General features: G+C 33.7%; 2 long non-coding RNA genes across 2 annotated transcripts; one reads left to right on the forward strand and one right to left on the reverse strand.

Annotated features, from left to right (window-relative positions):
• Positions 1–5,219: 5,219 nt before the first annotated feature.
• On the reverse strand, positions 5,220–10,066 carry LOC127834407 (uncharacterized). Its single transcript, XR_008027921.1, has 3 exons — positions 9,741–10,066; positions 7,330–7,478; positions 5,220–5,570 (listed from the first exon to the last, which is right to left on the reverse strand). It is a non-coding gene; the product is annotated as an uncharacterized LOC127834407 (long non-coding RNA).
• Positions 10,067–13,302: 3,236 nt separating this feature from the next.
• LOC127834405 (uncharacterized) lies at positions 13,303–15,384 on the forward strand. Its single transcript, XR_008027915.1, has 3 exons — positions 13,303–13,403; positions 13,839–13,947; positions 14,304–15,384. It is a non-coding gene; the product is annotated as an uncharacterized LOC127834405 (long non-coding RNA).
• The last annotated feature ends 4,616 nt before the right edge of the window (positions 15,385–20,000 follow it).

The raw sequence follows: 20,000 nt of genomic DNA on the forward strand, positions 1-20,000 counted from the left end.
GAATGAAAGTATTCATCTTGATTAAACAGCATGCCGATCCCTTTGTGCTGTCAAGAACACTAAGCGCTAAATTTAAACAACAGCCATCTAAATTGTCATTTATATTATACTAAACGTTAATCCTCTGTTTATGCAAACATGTATTGTGAATGATCTTACATTGTGTTTCTTCCAGAGATGAACGAGAAAATCGGTTAATTGTATTTGTTTAAACAACTATTTTCAATTGGCCATGTTCATTTGCGGGTAAGTTTGCAAATTAAAGACACAATAATTGAGGTTCAGTTCATCATAGCAATTTCCAAACAAATTTTATTTGAAATAATCGCTTTTTAGAACGTTTTACCATTCATCTATGTATTTCTTATATTTATTTTTCTAAAATACACATAGAATAATATAATTTCTTATTTACAAGTTAGGTCTATTTCAAACCAAGATTAAGGTCCCGACTAGACCGTATAATGATTTTTACTTTCGAAGTCGCATTTTTCACTTGAAGTCAAAGCTGTTGAGGTGTTGTGGTTTTGGAATGATCGCGCTCGGTATTGTTTACGCTTTCTATTGTGTTCGAGCACTTCAAATCAATTATAATCATGCATAGATCCCTAATCGACGAAAACTGTTTAAACGATGCTGGATATTTTGAATGGTTTTCTGTAAGATGTTCAACTATATGAATCAGTTACTTGATTTTCTTATACATTTGTCGGAAGTGAAAACAAAACTAAGTTATTGCGGAGTATACTGATGTTTACAATCTCCGTTATAGTACTTACGAAACTTAATACAACATCATATCGAATTATGGTATTAAATAATAGCATGTTCATTGTGTTAAGCAATGTTTTAGTTCAAAAGGTACATCGCTATTATGAACAATTTGATCAAAGTCCCAACTACTTCAAATATAGGTTTTCAACTTTATTTAAAAATTGAATAGCATTTTTCTGCATTTCATCAGTTTATGAACTGTCGAGAAAATTACGCCTAATTTTCAGAAACGCCGACGCATACATTAGGTGTATTTTTCCCGACAGTTCATACACCGATGAAATGCAGAAAAAGCTATTTAAGTCGTATAATCACAACACAAAATGATCTTAAAGCTGAAACTATATCGTGGTAAGGGTCATACAAGTCCTTTTTAATATTGCGTATGTGTCTATTTTTAGTTTCGGTTTCATCTCCGTCAAATGGGTGTATCGTTGAAGTTCGCGCAAAAAATACAACGTCATTTTGCTATTGACCAACAAAAAAAACAACGCCACTAAGTTTCGCGCAAAACATTACGTCATTTTGGCAACTTGTTTATGACCAAAAAGAGGCGCCATGAATATTCATGTTTAAATTTGCATGCAAATTGGGTTCATCGGAAAATGAAAAACAGGTTACGTGAACAAATTTTCAACTCAGAATGCAGCATTCATATGAAAGTGACAGATGTTGAAATTATTATAACTTTAAAGTAAATACAATAATCACCCGATAATTACTCCGGTGTTTTATCTTACTATTGTTTTGTACGCACACCTCTAGTTCTTAACTATTATCATACTATAGTGTTTTTAATGCAAAAATGATGAACGATTGTGTCAAGACTATAAGTTTATTTCGTTTTCGAATAGTAAAAACAAAGCTCTCAGTGATCTTTACCGGATGATGGTAAAAGGTTATGGGTATCAATTTAAAACGGCATTTAACCACTGTAAACAAATTTCAGTGCAATACATATACACTAAAATATAAACCATAAGTACAAAACGATATATGTAGTTATTAATGATACAATAGTTTATAATGTACATATACGTGCATGTTAATTTTTGTAAAATCAATTTTTGATTAGTATTTATTTATAAAGAAAATATTGACATTCACATGTCATGCATTTAGTCGAATTCTTTATCAACAGGTGAGTCTGACGTGCGTGTTATACACAATCACAAAGTTATGATACTAATAAGAATTATATCCTCCGAACGCAGTTGTGGTTTCAATTTGTTTATAAAGAGATAAATTTGTAACTGCTTGATTAAATATTAAACTTCTTTACCTTCACAAATCTGATATACCAATCTTTAGGAATTGAATTTATCAACGGTAATGATAAAGAGGATACAAATTAAACAAAACGCAAAGTACTGTCTGTCTTAAATCGTCAACTTTCTTGTTGTCCCCCATATTAAGCGGAACGTTGTGGGTTTTATAGTTTCCGTCTTTATGATATTCGTCTTTCTCTCCGTTTCTGTCCATTTGTCACAAACGTGTCAGGTTTATATCTGAGAGAAACTATTTACGATTTCAACATGAAACGTCATCGGATTATAAATATTAACGAGGAAAAGTGCCATGAAACAGAGCCAAAGCCTTTAACTGTCTGAAATAAGAGATATTTCCTTTTGTTGTGTGTGAATGATGTAACGTTTAAGGGATGCAATACAACATTTCAATATTACATTTACGGGTGCATACATATCAATGGGATAATGTGCCATGTACAAAAACATAATCATACACTTTATGAAATAACACTAATTGTTATTAGTTGTTTAAGTATGATGCAACTTTCCAGGATTATACCTCACATTATATACACTATTTTCACATTAAACTCCACGGGTCTATACATATTTATACGGGAGGATTTATTGTATCAATTAATAAACACAATTTATTTAGCGGGGATATCAATTCAACAAATTCGGCTTTTTTGTTGATGTATATTTGTTGCCCATTGTATGGCAAGTCTAATTCTTATTATATCGATTTAAGTTATAGTTTTGCTTGCAAGAAGAGTTTGGGTTATTTGAGTGCAATGTTTCAGACATTTAAATGACCATTACCTTATAATTTAAAATAATTTATATACAATTTGAATATTGCAAATAAGTCATTTTTGTTTATTCCGTTAAATAATACTTTGATCAGCTTATGTTCAGCCACTAAAGTCTTTATTTAGCTATGGCCACTTCAAAGATACCTTCTTATTTTGTATTTGTCAAAATATGTCATACACACTACATTTGTACGTGAAAACTAGGAATATGGCCAATATAAACGTAAACTTAAACGATTTAGTATAAAATCAATAAGATCAAGCAACTCATGAAAAAAGTAATCAGGGACACTTGCACAATGGCCGCCAAGTTGCGGTCACAGGTGAGCGGCTCGTCAGTGAAGAAGTATTGGGCGTTGTTGACAATACCGTCGTAGTATTCCTTCCCGCATTTTAGGACCAATGCGTCAGAGAGACAGGCTAGGCGCTAATCAACGGCACGTGTAAACATACGAGGCATTTAAATGAATATATTTCGATTACGTTACACCATATTGCATCATGATTTTTAAACATCAGTAAACATGTATTGTTGGACAAAATTGCATTAATTATCAACCATTCTTGCTATTAAACCGTCTTTATTTTAATAACAAAGACAATTTAAAACGTATCTATCTAATTGTGTGTATTTACATATTTATAAATTTAATTTGTTTTATAGTTGTTGTTTCTTATCATCAGTTCAGAACATCGGTAAAACACCCAAGGTAAACTGTCTGTGGAATCCAATAAGTTGTAATTTAAACAAAAACAAAATTTAAATCATACATTACAAATATCTCAAGTACTTACACGCAAGACATCTTCTCCGAAAAGGTTGTAAATTGTTTATTCATAATTTTAATGCAGTCTACGTAACTATGTTCTTGAAGTTACAAATATCTCAAGTACTTACACGCAAGACATCTTCTCCAAAGCGGCTGTAAATTGTTTATTCACCACTTTAATGCAGTCTACGTAACTCTGTTCTTGAAGTTTGTCATGTACGCATCGAGATGTGCCGAAATCTAAATGCGAAACACCATATAGTTAATGAGATTTAGGAGACCTTTTGGGCTTTATATAAGCAGTTCTGACGAATAAAAGAATTATGCATGATGCACAGATATTTTTTATGATTTCTGTCAAAAGAGCGAACCCGATATCTTTCACGAATTGAGCGACCCGATGAACTTGTAACGTATCCCTTAGTATGTTTCTAAAGTAGTATCACATTTAACTAGTGCAACAAACAAAATAAGTAATACGTCAACTACATGTATTTCGTATATCAATTAATTGCTTATACTGTTTTCAGATATTTGACAGTCATATCGTTGGGCAACTGTGGACAGCGTTCCTTTGTAAGCATCCGTAGGGTCTCAAAAGACGGGAAATGCGGCTGCATTCTCTCCTGAGCTAAAGCAGAAATATTGCGAACTTGTTCCGCAACCGATGGGCATTCAGTCTCAACGTCAGGTGTAACGCAAGCGAACATCTCCGATAAAACACTGAAATAAGAAAGGGGTATAACAATGCTGAACTTATAACGGTTATTTTTGTTTTTAAAAATGACATACAATTTTGTCATAAAAATTCAAAAATCAAAATGAGTATAACTCAAATTTAAGCAGCAAAAAATCATCAAAAAATAATACAGATATCGCTGCCTTGTAGCGGCAAAGGCAAATCGTATCTTTGGTACTTTAAACGAGCTTAAAATGGCATCTATACCTTACTTGCAAGCCAGTTTTGTCCAAAAATTAAAAAAAGTGTTAACAATTGAATCTCATATCACCAAGATTCAAATTTAATTGAAAATAAACCTGATATTTTGCAATTGAATTGTATTTAACTAATAAAAAGTCGGGTGTAATCGGGAGTTACAGAACTGTTACTTTCTATGACAAGAAACAATGAAACAAAAACAAGTGTCCACTATATTGCGTCTTTAATAAACACGCTTAATAAATCTAGCAGCATATATTTAAATAGTCGGTTAATTAGAATGCACCTCGTTATGTCCCTTGTATATAGCCACATTTACATAACTGTTTTGCATATATTTTCGGAATACTAATAAAACTGTTATTGTGTTTTTATTGTGATAACTATTTTAAATTAACTATATTGTTTTCAGTCAACAAACCAAACATAATTGTATGCATCACAAAATAATTAATTTCCTACCCACAAATTGGTTGCATCAATTTCTGGACATATATGAATATATGTCACATGATTTTATTACCAACTGTCATTATCGATGTTAAAGGAACATATCTTATGTTATAAATCAGTAAAATATTTGTGTCACATGATTTTATTACCAACTGTCATTATCGATGTTAAAGGAACATATCTTATGTTATAAATCAGTAAAATATTTATGTCGTATCTAATGTTATAAATCAGTAAAATATTTGTGTCACATGATTGTATTACCAATTGTCATTATCGATGTTAAAGGAACATATCTTAGGTTATAAATCAGTAAAATATTTGTTAACTTCTTCCATTGCATAGTTTTCATAATTATTATCTTATTCTCATAATTATTATCATCCATGTCTTTACACGTGTATATTATACATTTGGCTAAAAAGCAATTTTATGCTTAAAAGCTAATAAATGTTGTTGTTGTTGTTGAATAGTGTTTCCGGCTCCTCCGGTTCTTCGAGCCAATCTGGAAAATCTCTGTTAGAACCACTTTCAGTGAGGCAATTTGCAGCGACCTGGCATTTCGTATCTGAATAAATAATCAACTGTTTTCAAAATAAATACATGCAAATGTATGCACACTCAGAGGAAGGCGCTGTTTCTACATCTCGAGTTGTTCTTTGATCTGAATTATTCACAAGGTGACGCTTTCTACTTATACTTACAAGAACGACTTTAAATAAGATTTGTTTAGTTATCAATATTGTGTTAGTAAAATTAAATTGTATGGATTGATACTCTCTTTATAAAATTATAATTGGCATGATATGTTGTGAATATTTGTTGCCAACTGTTTGTTATAAATTTGATTCGATAAGCCTTTTATTCTCATTAAGCGCCTTGTTTAGAAAATTTGGATTGTGTAATATTATGTATTGTAAATCACGTAGTTGTTGTTAATTGCCTTCGAAAATACCATTTCAGGGTTTCAAGAATTTCCTGCTGATAATATTTTTGATATTTTAACAATACATTATATCATATTTGTTGAGGAAGGCGAAAATAATATAATAAGAGGAAACAATGAAATGTATCTTAGGATTGCTTGGAATTAATAGTCAATCAAATGGTTTGCATGCATAGTGGTGATGTTTCATTATTCCCATGTGGTATTGCTTATGAATTATTGTCATGAATAAATAATAGTTATATAACGTTATTTTTTAATTAGTGACTAACGTTGTTTAACATTATTGTTGCATTAATAAGTATCTTTATCTATTCACATACTTGGTGATGGGTGTTTTTTTAATATTTTAAAACGAAGGTAAGGGAAAGTAAATGATTGTACACTATTATACGTTATTTGTAAATATGTATGTGCAAAATATCAGTAACTTTAAATGTACATTTTATAATAATTTAAGTAATTAAATAGTTACCCGATGGGTTCTGTGCGCAATTTTATAACATCTTGAAATTTAAGTGTGAATGAAGGTTAGTCTTTGTAATTAAGATATATTCTGATATTCCGAATATTTCAGAGCAGTTTTAATAATCACTTGGTAAAATCGTAAACGTAAACGAATACTTTATTATAGACTCATTGAAAATCGAAACGATACATTTATCTTAAGCATAACGCTAGCACATCAGCACAATACAACCTTCCTATCCGGGCCATATACATATATGGGCCGTTCTCTGTGAATAAGGGGTTAAATGCATGTGCATAAATTGTCGACATAGAAGACCGCACTGGCTAATCAGGGACGACACTTTCCGCTTTTATGGTTTTGTTTGTTACAAGGAAGCCTCTTCTACACGAAATTCAGTTAAGGCGGAAATTGTCGTCCCTTATTAGCCTGTGTTGACTGCACAGGCTTATCTGGGACAGCACTTTACGCATATGCATTAAACCCAGTTTTCCCAGAATGCTACTTATATAGATTATATTGTATATTTTTGTGTTTATCGTTATAGTAGTTTTCTTCATGACAGACATACGTGTCCTCTCTGTGCATTGTAATGTTGGAGTCCATCGAGATGATACGTTCTTTCAACGCTTCAACATATTAAATCTGATGATAGTTAGTGTCGAATAAATAATATTTATCTCTGTCAATCTTCATGCTTTATCACAACAAAATTATATAGCGTTATTAAAATAATTTCCATTTACCCATGGTGTTTAGGGTTTTAATATTGTACACTCATTGGATTTACTCTATTCAGGGAGTTGGATCAAAATTCTTATGCAAACTAATGAAGACACGTCTCAGATGAACGAAATGTATGCGTTGATTATAATTACATGGTATGTTGCATTGACCCCACGATGTACTTACTGAACAAACCACCGAGTCCAGGTGGCATTTTACATATGGCTTTAATTTGCTCTCGTGGTGGTATTGAACCTAGACCCTGACTTTCAATCATCTCAGGACATCGGGCTATGAAGTCATACACGCAACTAATGGCTGCCTGTCCCTCTGCGCTTCAATACCAAATAATATGCTCAATACACGTGGATAAACAGCATTATGATAACATTGTCATAATATCAATTAAACAGTTATTTTAATAGGCGCACGTATTGAATAAACACAATGTTACATTCATACGCTCTAACACCGGCGTATAAAGATATGTTTGTTCTTATGCAATAAAAGTTATAAACGTATATTTTGATATGCTATCTGTTGTTGTTTGGTAACTCTGTTTGTCTGTAGTGCATAAGCTTGAAATAAATTATTCAATTAAATTAACATGCACGTATATTTCATTCGGCGTAAATGCAAATACAGAACAATACTAGTACGTGTATTTTATGTGTATTACAAGTGACGTTATTTTATAAAGTTATACGGAAATGAGTTGATTTAGATGAACAGGTTGAGTAAATCCCAAAACAGGATTTTAGTGCAAGATCGGTTAAACTGCACACAAAGAATTTATGTGATTTTTGAATTGCAGAATACTCGTTCAATGCAAACGTGGAAATGTGTTGTCTTAGCATACTAACGGCACATGCTTTACACGTTTATATAGGATCTGGCACGAGTTGTCATATCATATCATATTTAATTAAACGAGTTCAGGATATTTTTTAGTAAGCGAGCCTTTGGCGAGCTTACTTACGAATTTCCTGGACGAGTTTAATACAATATGGTATGAAATGACAACGAGTGTCAGATCTTTTTATCACATGCTTTTAATGAGCAAATTAAATAAATATTTACGCAAACATAATGATTTATCCCGAATGTTATTTACATTTCGTGACGTCATTTGACGTTGCAATGTCATTTCAGCAAAAAAAACAAAATGCGATTGGTGAATCGAACGAAAACTAAGCCAATGAAAACGCTTAAAAAGTATATTACACATGCGTAAGAGAAAAATAGTTGTAATGGTAATATTACGTGGGAAACAGGGCATGCGATAAAAAGCACTTTAATTATTGTATAGATGCATACTCTGAGTGTCAATTAAACTTATGCTTTAGTAGACTACTTGTTTGGCCTTTCATTTGCTATTGAAGGTCAGTTGCAGTAAAGACTTCAGGACGACTAAAGTCGTAAAAATCGTTGCAGACAGTTTAACTCGTCATACATAAGACTATTAACATCCTCATTTATTTGTCCTTTCAGTTCAATGCATACATGCAATTAATTTTAAATCTTGGAAGCATGTACGCCGCGTGTGGGTTTTCAAATCATTATGGTAAAAAACAATACTCGACGAAAATAAACATACAGTATTAATGTTTTCAATAAAAACACTTTGGTGATTAGAGCGAGAGCCATTCAATGTTCAACTTTTGTTGAAGAGTAGTTGTTTATTAATTTAAATTAAATTATCAGCGGCGCTTAATATCGCATCTTGCTTGATATAGGGGTACACATTTTGTAAAGTTTAAATTGGCAGCCATTTTTGTTTTCGGACATTTGATTTTGCGAAACAATAATATATTTTTGCAATTGTTATTAACAATTAACGACTTACATTGTAATAGTCGCCGAAAAGATTGTTTGTGAATATTGTAGGATAAATGGAATAATGAGTTATTGTGAGTGCACTTACACTTGTGTGTATCCGACTAGTCTTAGAAATGCCTACATGGCTAGGCATGTCTCGCCGTGTAAAACTTTCTTTAATTTCTTTGATGAATTCAAGTAAAACTATACACTTACATAATAGTATCTATATACGCGTAAATTATGATGCGTGTTTGCTACATTAGCCGGAGCAGATGCTCTTGATGTCGGAGGTAGGTCTGCGTAATTTTGTTATTTGTATTTTTTTGTTTTGTGTTTGTTACGATAGCATCCGTGTGTGGAAAGTTATTGTTTGAGATTGTAGACTTATACTCACTATTAAAACCACTTGTTTTAGAGAATGGAGACAAAAACAAGAAAAGTACAATATTGAGAGACATGTTTTTTTATCGTTGTTTGTCTTCACATTTTAAGCATCCGTACCCGCTGACCTGATAATAAAAATGTTTTGCGTGGTATAAATTTAAAACAGAAATACCATGCATGCATGAACATGTAGTTTTTTGTCAAAAACTATATTTTGTCACGTAAACAACATTAACAATTATAGCTTTATATGGATTAAAAACAATGCTATTCACTTGTGCCAAGAATGCAAGTGCATATGTGCATATAATATTGCTAGCATCGGTTTATGAGGCGCGTTATGTGCTTTATATTTCGCATAATTTACAGCGTAATCATGTGTAAACCAATACCTGCATAGCATGCCGACAATGTTGAAAATGCCTACGCCGTTCTGGGCGGACTGATGTAAATACGTCGCGTACCCCCTCATGCAGTCATTGGCCTGCGGGTCTTTCTGCAAGTCCTCAACGCAGCCACAGCGGGCCACGCCGTTCAAGGAGAAGCCTGAAAACGACTTCGTGATAAAACATGCTGAATGATAAAACCAGCCAGAGGACAAACTTATTATCTCTTTTTAATTGCAAGAAACTAATTACTAAATATCGTGACAGAGAACTAAAGCACTGGACCATACACATGACAATAAATAAGCCTGCTAAATTAACTGCTGCTGAGGTTATAACAAGATAAAGCTAATCAAGTGCACTTGGTTAATCTGTTACATTAAGGCCTACAGGCAATTTTACAAATGTATTGCGAGGAACGATTCGAGCGTACATACAACTCAAAGCGTGTAATCAGAAATTCATTCGTACAGGTACAGTATGTTGGAAGGGGTATTTACTATTTTTATAAGTTTAAGTTATAAAACTATATGAATTACACATATTTCTTGAAGATCATGCATTGTGTTATTCGGCACAAAACAGCATATTTTACTGAATGTGGTGAATATTTCTTTTTTTTGTCGACTGTATATTTTTCAACACATTGGAGAAACTTATTTATTTTCGAATAAGAAACAAGTCATTTTAATAGTTTAGTTAGTTTAATATTTTTTAATATTCCGTTAACAAACTTAATACAATAACTTCACTGTTCTTCATTGTTTCTTAACTGGACCCAATCCGTACTCAGTAAGTTCTTTATATAGTAACACCGACGGCTCTGGCGGCTCCGACGGCTTAAGCGGCTCTGGTGGCTCCGAAGGCCTTACCGGCGGGAATATTGTACACATACATATACACACATATATATATATATATATATATATATATATATATATATATATATATATATATAGCGGAGTTTACTCGCGTACTTCGCGACACTGAAAATTGAATTCGAATTACTGAGACACAAAGATAGTCAACTTAAGTTCGACTCTGATTCTTAATTGATATTCAAATATATACGAATAGTGATATAAATACACCAGCAGTTTAGCTTTGGATCACATATCCGACCTAAACAGTACGATTTACTTAATACTGTTACTAATTCAGATTTGAGCAGCGTAGTACGAACTACAAACGTTGTTGGAATGTAGTATTTATCCTCACTTACAATGTGTTCTTGTGAGTATATGTTTACAGCAAATGACCAACGGGAACATAAATCTAAATTATAACGCCATCTCCTTATTGCTATGATATTTAATACTTAACAATATTCTAGTTATTAAATAAAGGGTTTAAACAATAAAAATACAACCTGTTTCAAAAGTAAATACAAACGCAAAAAACGCGTTTGAAATGTCATTATATTATTTATCATTTATTTCAGATAAACATGTTCATGAAAACAATATGTTGCCAAAATCAGCAACAGTTGAAACAAACTCGTTGACACTACTTTATGCAAAGACATGATGCTTCAAACGTCATATGCAATATAATAATTAATACATAAACATACGGTGTATTTGTGCATGTTTTGCACGAATTTTGTGATGCCATAACAACTTAAAACCCAGCCGACCCACCCAAACAATCACCCACCTGGTTGTCAACAGGACGTAAACGTCTGCAGTGATGTTTCCGATGTAATATATTATTTTTGTTTGTGTCACTTGTTTGTGTTTTCATGTTCGTTTTGTTTTTATTTATTTACTACATAAGATAAAATGTGTACGATGTTTTGGTATGTAAAGCGATACACTGAAAGATGGGAGAAATGGGGAATAATCGAACTAGACTTAAACTGGATTACCTTGAGGAGTAATCCATTTGAACAGTTGTAGGTGTGTGTAAAGTAAACATGCTGTTATTTTTAATAAATCGTTGAAAATAATTTATATAGGTGTTTTAAGATATGCTATTGCAAGCTGCCTTTAGTTGGCCTCATACGTACACCTACACTTAGAAGGAACATACAAGGGTTAAGAAAAGAAATGTCAGTAAGATTGCGTATCCCAACTGCATTTGTCCTTATTTGTCTATGTTATACTTCCTGATGGATTTCTAGGGTGACTAGAAAGAATACGCTCCCCACTTCATACTGGAAAATGGACATTACAAAAAAGTTGCAAGAATTGCAGACATATTTAGATTATATATTTACTGTGTACACTGGAGAAATATATTGCAACATCATGTATTATTTTATAGCGTAGTTACAATCACAACATTTATTGTGTATACTTCAGATTAAATATATATGCCTGCTGATTTTATAAACCAACATATGCTCTTCTGATAGTATGAACTTCAATAACTTTGCCTGTTTATTGTGTTGTACTGTGACGGCAAAAGCAATCCTTTGACCTCTTTATATATACTTATACATAACCATCGGAATTGAATCATTATAAATATTATTTATTGACGTTTATTGTAAACAACATTTGCTCTCATATAAAACAGCCAAAGTGTTATTATTCAACATGTGTATTTATAGGTGTTTCTTAGCAAGCAAATTCGCTGTTTTTATGCACTCGTCCAACGGCCATCGTAAATTGAAGTATATAAAGGAGGAAACATTCTGTGTAAAAATGTTCATCTTTGAAAGCAGAACAATTCGGATTTATTTTCTTGGGATCCTGCCAGTGTGTCTCTTGCTGGTTAGAATATAGTTAGACTTGGGAGCGTCGTATTGAAATGCATAATAAATGTCATTGAACAGTTCTTCAAGTTGCGTGCGTTTTTTGTTCATAAAATTACTGGTGCTGCAAACAGGCACACATAAGTCGCTTATTTAGAGGAGTAACTGGCCACTGATCATAAACAAAGAGTTTTATATACAGAAATGTTCGTCTGGGTCTATAGATTTTGGTATGAGGTTTCATTTGTTCGAAAAGTGCTGGAGGGCTTCAAAATCAAAGATTGCGTCCAAGATGGCCGCCAAAAGTGTCCTACTCACTGTATACATTACAACTTTTATTTTATGTGGGGCAAATTGCTATCCTCCTTCTTTATCAACATTACATAAAAGTGTGTGTATCTTAAATGCTGTATTTACCTATTACCATGTAATGGAATGCATTTTTGTTCATATTTTACTGAAATCAGCAAAAAATGCTCCAATTTTGGGGGCAAAGTCTAATATCTCCATGTATAACTATCAAGTATTTGATTAAAATGTACTTAAAATCAGGTAAAATTAATAAGTGTATTAATATCCTTTAAAACAATTGAAAAAGAAAACTTTATGGTCAAGAATACGATCCAGACATCATTAAATAATATTTTAATTGATGAAGTGATTTGTAACTGTACTTTCATTTGATAGATTGTGTTAATTCATAGCTTAAAACTTAAATTATGATTTTATACCAGTAATATGTAATCCATTTAAATGAAATTATATACCATTTTTATGAACTGAGTCAACTTTAAACTCTGAAAGCTATGACAACTATAATAATATAAAGAATTATTTGATTTAAGATACTAAACATTTGTTGAGTTACTCCCCTTTGATATAAATTTACCATAAACGTTAAAGTTAGCAAACACCAAAGTCAAACTTTTTTGTCATTCTCACAGTTTTCATTTCCATGTACATCTAATATGGTAAGTATTTAACATGTTTATTCGTTGTTCGTTTCATAACTACATGCTATGTTTATAGATTTTAATTGATAAAACATTTTCTCAAACATCATCACAAGGAAATTTGTCTACAATGTCATTGATGTTATTCATCACATATGTTTACTAAAATCCGTTTGAATACATGCAAAAGTAGTGTGCGTGAAAATTTGAAAACCTAACATGAAACCTACACTGTCTTTTGTATTTAATAAGAGGTGCTAATATTTGTTTTTCCAAAACTTGAGTAGTACTCGGATAGGTACTAGTAAGCGGACATTGTTTTCACTCATTTTATTATCTTGTAAATTAACTTATTTGATTTTTTTATATTTTTTCTGTTGATGAATTATTGTGTATGCCTAATATATGTTGATTTCTGCCTTTTCTAAACTATTGTTTGGAATATATTAATAGGTTCGACAAAAGAACTTCATCAGCCAAGGGAATGCCACAGTCTTCGGGGAAGAAAACATGGCTACATCTGGAGAGAGCTTAAAGATCTACTATGACTGCAAAGTAAGGAGTATGTATTGTTAATTGTAATTCTGTTGATCCATTATTACAGTCATTTATTAAAGAGGTTTGTGTATACTAACTAGTAAGATATAAATGTACTTACAATTAGAACACAGGCAAGTTATAATTATTATTAAATCAAAGATGATTTTTGTTTGCTTCAAAAATATGAAGCAGAGGAGTGTACTGAAGACATATATAACAACCATGTGGTGATCCTGGTCTGGTATGACAATGATAATGATATTCATAAATATCATAGTTTGATTTCTCTCAAACATGATCATTGAGAGTAGAACATTCATGTCATTTCAAATTCTCTATTTTTCTGCAAAGGATTTCATATGTATTTCTGTTGTTCAGGCCCAGATGGTCCTATGATGACTTCACAATGGATGAAAAGGAAAACACAAGAACACCTTTTTAAGACGAGGTCCACTTTTGAGAACTTTGACTCAGACTGGAAATCATAGTGCTTCATTTGTGGCGAAAAGTGCAGCAGTCATAGAGACAATACATCAAGAGGTTTTAGCAGAAGTTGGTCCCTAGGGCCAAACAAAAAAATGTGTGTTTCGGGAAACGGCTGTAAAAAAATTAGGTAGGGTAGGTTTTTTTCTGGTCTTTGCGATGGCTCACATGCTTTTGCAATGGGAAAAAAACCATCGTACCGAAGTATGCGCGTCCTAGCTATTGGACCATATTCCGTTTCTTGTTGCATTCTCAAATGCGCATAATTAAATTTGTAATCCGAAACACTCTTCCCTATTTAATTTTTACTCGACGTTATCACATTCTTCAAACAAACTGTAAATGTACAGTGTGTTTTAATCTTTTCTCTCGAGAAAAGCGCGCGCAAATTATTCCCTACATGAACAACGTCACGTCAAACGCATGGAAAGCGTGCGTGCATTAAATTTTCGTTTAATGTTCCGTGTTAAATATCAACAGAATGATATAGCAAATGATTTGGAATTTGACATTTCCTCAAAATTCATTGCAAATCAAACACAATGTATATTTATCGTTACGGACGTTTACATAAGTCACTATTGAAACAGTTATTGTACTGTATACTGGTGCAACAGAAAATCCAGACGAAACTAGATTAAGTGTTGGGCGTTGTCAAAACGAATCCCGGAATAAACCCCCTTCGGAAGAAACACCCTTCCCTAAAAACAGCATAGCGGAAGAAAACCGCTTTCACATTTTGCATAAACGGAAGAAACACCCTTCCATAGCGGAACAAACCCCCGTCCAGTTTTCAGACAGGCGGAATAAACCCCCTTCATAACTGTTATTCAAACTGAAAAACATTGACACGTAATTCGATTCACAATTTTCCTGTTTGAAGCAATAATAAACATTTTGTATATTACATGCTCACATTTGTATCACTACATTATATATATATATTAGAGACAAAATATAAATTGTGCAGTGACAATCTTGTGTCAAGCTCGTATGTACCAATAGGGGTCGTCGTCAATCGTGTTTCATGTTTTAGTTGTATACGTATAGCAGGCCACTTTTATGTACTGAAAAGCATTAAGAAAAAGAAAATTATGAAAAAAATAGTGATTGATGTATAACAACAAAAACACAAATAACACTATTAAAAAGTCTTATAAGCGGTACGTTGACCATATCTTGTGTCAATTTCATAGATCTATATGTGGGCTTTTAATTGCTAATTATATTTTTTTTAAACAACAGATTGACATAATTATACACCGAGGTTTGACAGGGAGTTATGTAGGAGTCACACTGTTTGGCGGTCGGTCGATTGGTTGGTCGGTTGATTGGTTTGTTTGTTTGTCCGAATCAAATGTTTAAAGTTTGTTGAGCGACTTCATTTGTCAAGCTATTGAATCGAAACTTGGAATATGTAATCCCATTTAAAGTGAAGATGTGCAAGACACTTTTTCAAGAGTTATTTAGCCTTGATAGTAACCCTATTATTGCAAACGTATACAATTTTCTCCGTTTGTGAAGTAATCTTTTTCCATATTTCTCAAGCGATAGAATTGAAACTTGAAATATGGCAATAACATGAAGTGTATGATGTTCAAGACACAATTTCGTTTGCTGTTGCAAAGTGGTGAGAGGGTATGTTAAGTCATGTTTGTGACAAAGCTGTAGTTTATGTACGTAAAATGCATCACGTATAACGATCATGAAGTTTAAACTTGATTAGTTTTAACCCAATTCCAAATCATGGAACAATTGTTAAGAGTTTAATGGGCAGATATAATGACTTTAATTGAACATAAATGAAATAATGCATATTGCCACTTTTAACTTGAACGTGTTTTTAAATAAACCTTGTACAATTCTACTTGCAAATTATCTGATTTCCTGTGTACTTATTATATTATGCTTGCAAAAACTGTGCATATTTGTTTTAAATGAGACACTCCATACATATATATATCAGCACATGTAATTTAATCATGAATAAGGCACAATTCTAATATTGGGAGATTAATCTCCAAGTATAAACATGCTTGACATTGATATAATTCAATAGATGCTACGAAGTGGTTCAGTTCTGCAAAATTCTAAACATCCATGTTCTCGACAAGATATTGTTCCCAAACAGTCGATACTTACAGATAATTCTTACTCACTTTTAGATCAAAACCGTCGGTGGATACCGTAATCCTGACAAGTAAATAAAGATGAGAAGCTATTTATCATACGTGATATGGAGAGTCCTCAGTTAATCTGCACTAATCGGAGCAAATTATCAGCTACATTTGTTCGAGTGGACAGAAACCAACGCGTTTATCTTGTAATCTAAAAGTGCTCAGTTTAAACATTATTATAGGGCGGTTAACTGCATTGTTTGTAAAACTTGGTTAACACATTAAATTGTTGCAGAATTTTGCCCAGATCTTCGACTTTAATCTTAAAAAGCCATATTTACATGAACATAATAATTTGCAATTCCGTCGTGTGTGTTTCTTTCCCCATAGTAATACTGTATTCGAATAGTAAAACTTAATTCGAGTGAATTCGTTTATATTCGAGGGTGAAGATAGCTTACTTATAGCCCTCTACTGCTTGATAACCCAAGCTAAAATAAGTCGTAGCTTGCTTATTTAAGCCGAACTAGGTCACAGTTTGCAACTTCGATGATACGCGTGTCACAGTACAGAATGCATGCTTAAATATACTTAGTACGTTTGAAAAAAGAGTCATGCAAAACTACAATTAGTACTTATAAAACAAAGTGTATTTTATTTCATTGAAACGAATTTTGTTTGAAGAAAAAAATGTGTCTGTTCAAAAGCGCTTGGTGCGATATATGTGTTTACTTATTTTTGCGTGTGTACATATCTTAAACATAAACCCATACATTCACAAACAAATCATAATAACAAATTACACCATGCATTTATCAAACAATCTAAACTTAATTTAATTAAAACAAAACATCACAAATGAAACATGTTATCAATGAAAATAAAATAGCACGCCGCCTGTACTAGCAATGTTCTCACACACTTTCCTGTAATCGTTCACTTGACAGTAATGAGCGGCCACACTGGCTGTTAATCAATTCCCGTTTATAAGCCATTTTACACTCGGAGCATGATACGCATGTCGGTTTAATATAAATTTAGGTAGCATCCGCTGGATAAGCGACACGTGTGCTGTCTCAAATAAATAACATTAAATTACATGCTTATTTAGCGGTGCATTTACACCAGTTTGAAATCATTAAATTTCTCTGGCATTTTCCGAACCCTTATCGGTCTGTCTTTACCCGCAGATGATACATTAGTTTGACAATTTCCACTTGAAGAATTGTTTACATTTGAGTCTGTTTGGGGATTTTGTTCATTCATTTTTGTTATATGCGTTACATTTCGGCGATACTCGGTACCATCATCGGCACGTACAACCACGCTATCCCAGTTCTTATTTATAACCGTGTACTTATCGGAACTGAACGGAGTGTCGATTTTATTGTTTCTATTTTGCTTCAGAAAAACCTTGTCGCCTGGTACAATTTCGCTCTCTTTCGCATTGCGTTGCTCGTCGGAGTATAGTTTCCCTTTCCCCTTTTTCTCGGATTCACGATCACGGATTTCGCTATCTTCCCGCCTAAACGTATTAATTTCAGGAACGCATGTTCTTATCTTACGACCGAACAGCATCTCAGCAGGTGACATACCCGTTACTGAATGGGGTGTGTTTCGATGCATTATCAGGTAATCGTCGAGGTCAAATCGCCAATTACGATTTTGACTTTGAGATATGCGTAATCGCTTTAGTATTGAACGGGTCTGACGTTCAATCTCCCCATTTGCTTGCGGCCACATGTGAGTATTTCGCCTGTGTTCGATTCCTTGAGACTTCAAATAGTTTCCGAAATTCTCGCAAACAAAACTCCTAGCATTGTCTGCACGTAGAGATAATGGCAAGCCATGCGTCAAAAACCATTTCCTCAATATTGAGACTAGCTTTTCGCTTGTTATTACTTTGGTGACCTCAAGCTCAACACATCTACTGTAATAGTCGACACAAACAAAAATGTAATCACCCGACGGTAACGGACCTAATACGTCCGCGGCTAAATCTTGCCATGGGTCACTTGGTAGCTCGGTTCTCGTCATTGGTTCGGGATTTGTTGATTGGCTTACCAACGGACAGCCATAACACGTTTTACAGTGATTTTTAATTTCCTTATCTATACCCGGCCACCAAACTTTGATCCTCAAGTTGCTTTTCATCAACACGATTCCCGGATGACCTATGTGACCTAAGTCTAATACACGTTTGCGTAATTCTCGCGGGACAAAGATTCGCGTACCCCTGAGTACTAAGTTACCAATTACACACAGTTCATCTTTGATATGTATGAACTGATTTTGCACATGTTTATCCCACGTCCCGTTCGTCACGCTTTCACGTAACTGCTTATCTCAGCATCACGAAATGATACCTCTTCTATTTCTCGAGTGGTCAAAGCACTGGGTGTTGCTTTGCGCACAACAAATTAAATGTATTCGTGGTCATCTACACTGTCTATTGTCCTAGAACTGTGCTTTAGCGGAAGTCGCGACAGTGCGTCTGCAATATTGTCTCGTCCGTTCACGTGTTTAACCGTAAATCGGTATGGTTGCAGCCTAAGAACCCAACGCTCGAGTCTAGCGCACGGTTTTGACCTTGGTCCGTAAATGTATTCAAGTGGCTTGTGGTCAGTAAGAAGCTCGAACTCAATACCATAAAGCCATGGATGAAAACGCTCTAATGCCCACACTACGCTTAAACCATCTTTTTCAGTTTGTGAGTATCTCCTCTCAACGTCAGTTAAGCTCTTACTGGCATAATATATTACGCGATTTTCGCCATTTTGAACCTGCACGAGCACAGCACCTAGTCCTACTGGACTCGCATCGACTATGACCTTTGTCGGCGCGGTTTTATCGTAATACCCCAATGTTTCGACACATGCTAGCCTTCTTTTTAATTCTTCGAACGCGCCCTGTTGTGACCGACCCCATTTAAACACCGTTTTCTTTCTTAACAGATAATTTAACGGCGCGGAAATCGTAGACAGATTCGGTGTGAATCTTGCGAAAAAAATCACTACACCGAGAAAACTTCGAACCTCGCTCGCATTTCGCGGCTCAGGCGCGTTAACTACAGCTCTCAGACAGCTCATGACCCATAAACACTAACTTATACATGTAAAATTGACATTTTTCCTTGTACAGTGTAAATCCTTTGTCTCTCAATACACATAGCACATTATTTAAACACTAATCATATGTGCTTTCGTTGCAGTATGGACAATAATGTCATTGTCAATGCTGTTAACACCCTCACAGCCTTGCAATGTTTGTTGCAAAATCATCTGGTACATTTTTGGAGCACATGTTATTCCAAACATTAAACGTTTATACCTGTATAGTCCATTGTGTGGTGTAAACGTAGTGAGAAAGGTGTAAACGTAGTGATTTCTCGCGATTCTTGAGACAGTTCAATTTGATGATACGCGTTTTTAATGTCCAGTTTGCTGAAATACTTGCTGTTATTCATTTCCTGCAA

Source organism: Dreissena polymorpha, chromosome 6 (assembly GCF_020536995.1).
Source record: "Dreissena polymorpha isolate Duluth1 chromosome 6, UMN_Dpol_1.0, whole genome shotgun sequence".
Taxonomy (NCBI): Eukaryota; Metazoa; Mollusca; class Bivalvia; order Myida; family Dreissenidae; genus Dreissena; species Dreissena polymorpha.